This window comes from Lissotriton helveticus, chromosome 9 (genome assembly GCF_964261635.1).
Source record: "Lissotriton helveticus chromosome 9, aLisHel1.1, whole genome shotgun sequence".
Lineage (NCBI taxonomy): Eukaryota > Metazoa > Chordata > Amphibia > Caudata > Salamandridae > Lissotriton > Lissotriton helveticus.
This window is the reverse complement of record NC_136070.1, coordinates 567,445,936-567,451,469: the sequence shown is the minus strand read 5'-3', so window position 1 is coordinate 567,451,469 and position 5,534 is coordinate 567,445,936. Positions and strand designations below refer to the sequence as shown.

At 43.5% G+C, this 5,534-nt stretch overlaps 1 non-coding gene across 1 annotated transcript; it reads right to left on the bottom strand.

Moving 5' to 3' along the window:
- Positions 1–5,050: 5,050 nt before the first annotated feature.
- Positions 5,051–5,132, bottom strand: TRNAS-CGA (transfer RNA serine (anticodon CGA)). Its single transcript has one exon. It is a non-coding gene; the product is annotated as a tRNA-Ser (tRNA).
- Positions 5,133–5,534: the final 402 nt, after the last annotated feature.

The following is a 5,534-nucleotide window of genomic DNA, read 5'->3' as shown; positions in this document are numbered from 1 at the left end:
GTCAGAGGAAAATAAGCAACACGGACAGCACTGCTAACCAGCCTTCCGCTGCTGACGCTGTGATTGAGGCAGGGGAAGAAGAAAGAAAATACATTTTAAAAAGTACCTAAATCAGAGCTCCGGCAGAGGAAGGACCCTAATTAAGATGAAGCCATTAGTACCTAGTTTGTGCCCCACCCAAACAAAGAGGAAGTGAAGCAGGCTTGCGCTGACCAGTTAGAAGGCAGCAAATGAGAGTGACAATAAAGCTCACAAATGGGTGGGCTCCAAGCCATTTATTTAACACAATACCTCTCAAAAGCGAGAGCGCGTGCATTAGCGCATGCAGGCGAGACCTAATAAGCACCAAAAAGCATTGTGTGAGTTAACTTTGCATGTTGTACCTTTTTCCCTACAAGTATTTGGGAAAGAATGCACCTATAGTGCACAACATTAACATTTGGTCATAGCCGAGGTCCATGCCCTCTAAAAATATATTTCTGACTATGGGCCTGCTCTCCACCAATATTAATGCAGGCATGCACTCGGTTAAGCAGATAGTTGCAACACCCAATCAACCCTTTAGGAGCACCATCTACTGGTATTACCCACAACTCAGTAAGTGACTACACACCAACAGTCTACACCAGTGATTCCCAAACTCTTTCAACCTGCGGCTCCCTTAACCTATTGGCCAGTGGCTGTGGCTCCCCATTATGCTACTTCTTTGGTGGGCAGGGGAAATGCACGCCCTGCCTCGGGAGTGCTTTCATTTTTCTCCCTGAAAATAATTGGGATGAAGTAGATGAAGGTATTGAAATCATAGATGTAATCCAATCCTATTCACTGCGGAGCTCCATGCAGTGTCAATGACTGATTGGAGGGACACAGGGTTCTTGAAGAAGTGAACTGTTACTGCATTGTGATCTAGTGCTCTTTAAAGCGAGTGTCTTTAGTTCATTCCTTTGCAGGGTTTGTGAGGCCCTTATAGTTACAGGAATGTTGTTTCAGATCCTGGGTGCATTGAGAAAGGTCTGCGTCTGACATATCGTTTTTTCTTTTTTGCACATTGCCTCCAGTCTGATGGTACCTGGTAAACCCTTATCTGGCTTGCTGCCTTTTAACTCTCAATCCATCAATCCATCAGGGGAATTGTAAGCGTACTACTCACCCGTGAGGGTCTCAAGGTGCTGGAGGGGGGCGGGGGAGTAGCAATTTTATTTAGTTGAAGATCCAGGTCTTGAGAGCCTTCCTGAAGTTGTTCAGGGAGGGGGCACGTCTGATGTCAATAGGGAGCTCGTTCTAGGTCTTGGCTGTGATGTAGGAGAAGGCTCTCCCCCCTGTTCTGGCTCTGCAGATGCGTGGGATTTCTGTCCTCTTTATGAGTGTGTTTTGTGTACGTCTCCTGCCTGCCCCTTCCTAACACTTGACTTTGCGTTCTCATCCATACTGCATGCTTCATGTCTCCTGCCTCTGTGTTCTTGCCTTCAATCTGTGCGTTCTTGTCTACTTCCCGTGTATTCTTGCCTCCTGTCTGTGTGTTTCTGCCTACTGCATGTGTGTTCCTGCCTACTGTCTGTGTGTCCTTCTCTCTTTTCTGTGCCCTCATGCCTCCTGACAATATCCTCATGCCTCCTGCCTGTGTCCTCCTGCCACCTACCTCCTGACTGTGTCCTTATGCCTCCTGTCTGTGCCCTCATGCCTTGTGACTATGTCCTCATGCCACCTGACTATGTCCTCATGCCTCCTGTCTTTGCCCTCATGCCTCCTGACTGTGCGCCCATGCTTGTGTCCTCATGCCTCCTGTATGTGCCCTCATAAATCCTGTCTGTGTCCTCATGCCTCTTGTCTGTGCCCTCATGCCTCCAGCCTGTGGCCTCATGACTACTAACTGTGTACCCATGCCTCCTGTCAGTGGCCTCATGACTCCTGACTGGGTCCCCATGCCTTCTGATGTGTCCTCATGCCTCCTGTCTTTGTCCTCATACCTACTGTCTGTGCCCTCATGTCTCCTGACTGTCTCCATGCCTCCTGTATTTGCCCTCATGCCTCCTGTCTGTGCACTCTTGCCTCCTGACGGTGTCCCTATATCTCTTGTTTGTGCCCTCATGCCTTCTGACTGTGCCCTCATGCTTCCTGACTGTGCCCCCATGCCTCCTGCCTGTGCCTTCATGACTCCTGTCTGTGCCCTCATGCTTCCTATCTGTGCCCTTATGCCTTCTGATGTGTCCTCATGCCCCCTGCCTGTGTCTTCATGCCTCCTGTCTGTGCCCTCATGCCTCCTGACTGTGTCCTCATGCCTCCTCCATGCCACTCCCCTGAGGAGGCTGCGAAGCGCTTTGAATGGAAGGGTGGGACGGTACTCTCTAGTAATGCAGAAATGCGAAAGCAGCATTCCCGAAACTGTAAAAAAAAGAAGCATATTGCACTGATTAACGATTGGAGAGGTGCACATTAAGTTCGATGGAGACAAAAAGCAGATACCTAAAACAACTGCAGGATATGATTGAGAGCCTGGGTTTTAGTATTCAAATTAGGAAACGAAAAGTGCAACTTCAACCGAGATCATGAAAAATTAGCTTCCAGACGTCATTCTGATACAGACTCTACATATGATTGTCAAGCCTCTAGTCACTAGAGGCTTGAAAATCATATGTAGAGTTTGTATCAGAATGTTTGCAGCATCCTGACCTTCACCCCCGGTATTACCCTTATTGCCTATCAGTCAGCGGTTCCTAAATTGTGTGCTTGGTGAACATCTTTTCGCGGCGCCCCTGACAAGTTTTGATGGCGCACTGGGGTGCCGCGGCGCACAGATTGGGAACCACTGGTCTACACAGAAAATTGCACAACAAATTATGCCCAAAAGCTCAGTTCATTGACCAAGCCTACCACTTGCAAACAACAGCTTTGACCAACTGCGCAACATTTCCAAGGAGTCAAGAAATTGGCAAAACGATGCATTATACAAACGAAAAGCATAATATAACAGAACATGGAACACATTACTTTCCTAATGGACTGGAGTGAGTTTGGGCTAACAACTCCTTTGTTGTCTTCGTACGAAATATAATTGGCTCTGTTTAGGACTTGAGGAGGTGGCTGTCTGCATTTTTGTTTTACAATGTAGATTTTCCTATTAATTATGAAGGAACATCTTAGTTTTATTGAAGACAAGGAAGTGATTATTCTGCTGCTATTTAAATTATACTTTCTTGTCTTGCTTTAATTTAAATAGCAACAGTCAAGATAACTTTAGAAAACTACAATTCCCATAAGGCTTAAGAACAAAAGCCAATGGTAGAGCAACAATAGAACAACAATTAACCTATCAGAGACAAAGCACCTCTATAATACCTATCGTGACTGCAAACAGTTCTTTTTTCTTGAGCAAGAAGCCATGAAAAGTATGAATTCATGAAAAATTATGAAACATAGGCAATATTATAAAAACAATAGACACTGCTAGCGAAAGCATAAATAGTTCTTGGGAAAAGTCTGTGAAACTATTCCTTGAACAAAACGATGCAGGTTGTTTTGTAACATCCAAAAGATGGCAGAAGCTGGAGTAGATAAACTAGATTTGGTGTTGCAGAAGGCCTCTGAAAACATTGAAGGTAGAGGTATTGCTGCAAAGGTGGACACGAGGGTGGGGGCACAGTTATTAAAATTGTGTGGTGGTATAATACTCGCCTCTATGTCTTTAAAAAAATGGAGACATTCCTTCATAATTGCTAAGAAAATATACATTTTATGGTAAGACCAGAGGCTCATATTATGCTTGTTTAACGCATTTTTATTACCACAGAAGATGGAGTATTAACAGATTTACAATTAATAGTATGAAAAGTACTTTGGCCAAGTACATTTGGCCTGTAAGCTAATCTCAGAATGTCCTCTAAATGTGAACCAGCCCAAAGGCCTTGGATGCCATGGCACCTCTGGAAGAGTGAGCTCCAAAATTGGAGGTATCGATACCCACTAACGATATTATAACGATATTAACGATATTATAACGATAATAACGATATTAACGATAATAACGATATTATCCTAGCGAGCCTAGGGAAAGTAACCAGTTTGTGTGGTTTCCTGAAAGAGTTAAAAAGTTGGGTGTCAGGGGGCGTTCTGAGATGCATAGTCTTTGCTCATATACCTTTAAGCAGTTACCTGCACACACTTTGGGTTGAGTTGGAAAATAGAGATAGAAACACAGTAGTCAGATTAGTTTTTATACGTTTGCTTATGTTAAACAGAACACCTGTGGTATTAAAGGGACGAGAAGAAATATCCAACACTCTTACATTTGAAAGACGTTTGATAGAAACTAAACATAGTAATATTGTTAACTTTTCAGAAAGCTATCTAAGAGATAGAGAAATGTCTTTTGGTCAATTAATGAACATTTGAAAAACCAAATTAACATCCCACAATTGACTATATTTTGGAAATGGAAGATTACAACAAGCATTTGCAATGCAATAGGTCTCGCATTTACACAAGTTTGAACTATTGACATTGCAAATAATAATGCCTTTTATTTTTGTTTTTAAAACATAAATAAAAGGCATTGCCATTTACAATGCAATAGCTTAAAATCACCTAAATGTGAGACCTATTGCATTTCAAATGCTTGTTCTAGCCAGTCACTCGAAAGCTTAAGAGCGTGATGAGGCTGAAAGTAGGTCACCTGTATTCTGTGACGAGTCCCAAACAGGGAAGAACGTGGCCACGATTATTGAACATCTCTGTGGGATGTTTGTCTTCGGTTGAGAAAATATATGTAATACATTGTTCCTCATCACGTCCACAGATATGGAAAGCAGTGCGCTTGGTAAAATTGCAGTTGCTGCAATAAAATCCTCTTTTCCTGACTCGCCAAGATCGGCCAGGCCAGGACAGGTCCAGACAACGAACTCTTTCGAAGCCAGCTGCTCTCTAAAACCCTTCCTGGGTGTGTCTCAATATTTACATCTGGAGTGAGTGTTTGGCGTTTAACTCTGTGACTCGATAAGGATTGCGATTGCACATTTCCTTAACTAAACATAAGTGTTATTTCAAAATCTCCTCTCGCTGCGAGCAGGATTCGAACCTGCGCGGGGAAACCCCATTGGATTTCGAGTCCAACGCCTTAACCACTCGGCCATCGCAGCACGCTTAACATGACGTCACTGTTGTTTTATATGAGTAATGAAACACAGGACGACAGCCAGCACTCAGCCCCTTTGTACAAGTAAAGCACAATGAAGCCTATCTATTCTCGCTAGACACTGCACAAAGTGACCCCCACACACACATACCTTGTAATGCAAATATCCTTTAAATATACACAGTATGCACTAGCATACATGCCAATAGATCCGATTCAGGCGGGAGACTACCGATTTTTCAAGTCAAAAATGGCTTTATTTGAGCTGTCTCCCGCCTGAAATTGCATTTTCTACAATAGAAGTCAATGGGGAATTTTCATTCTCCCGATTTTTTATTTTAAATCTCCCACGTCCCTATGCTAAAATGTTGGCATGTATGCACTAGTCCTAAAACATAACGCATAC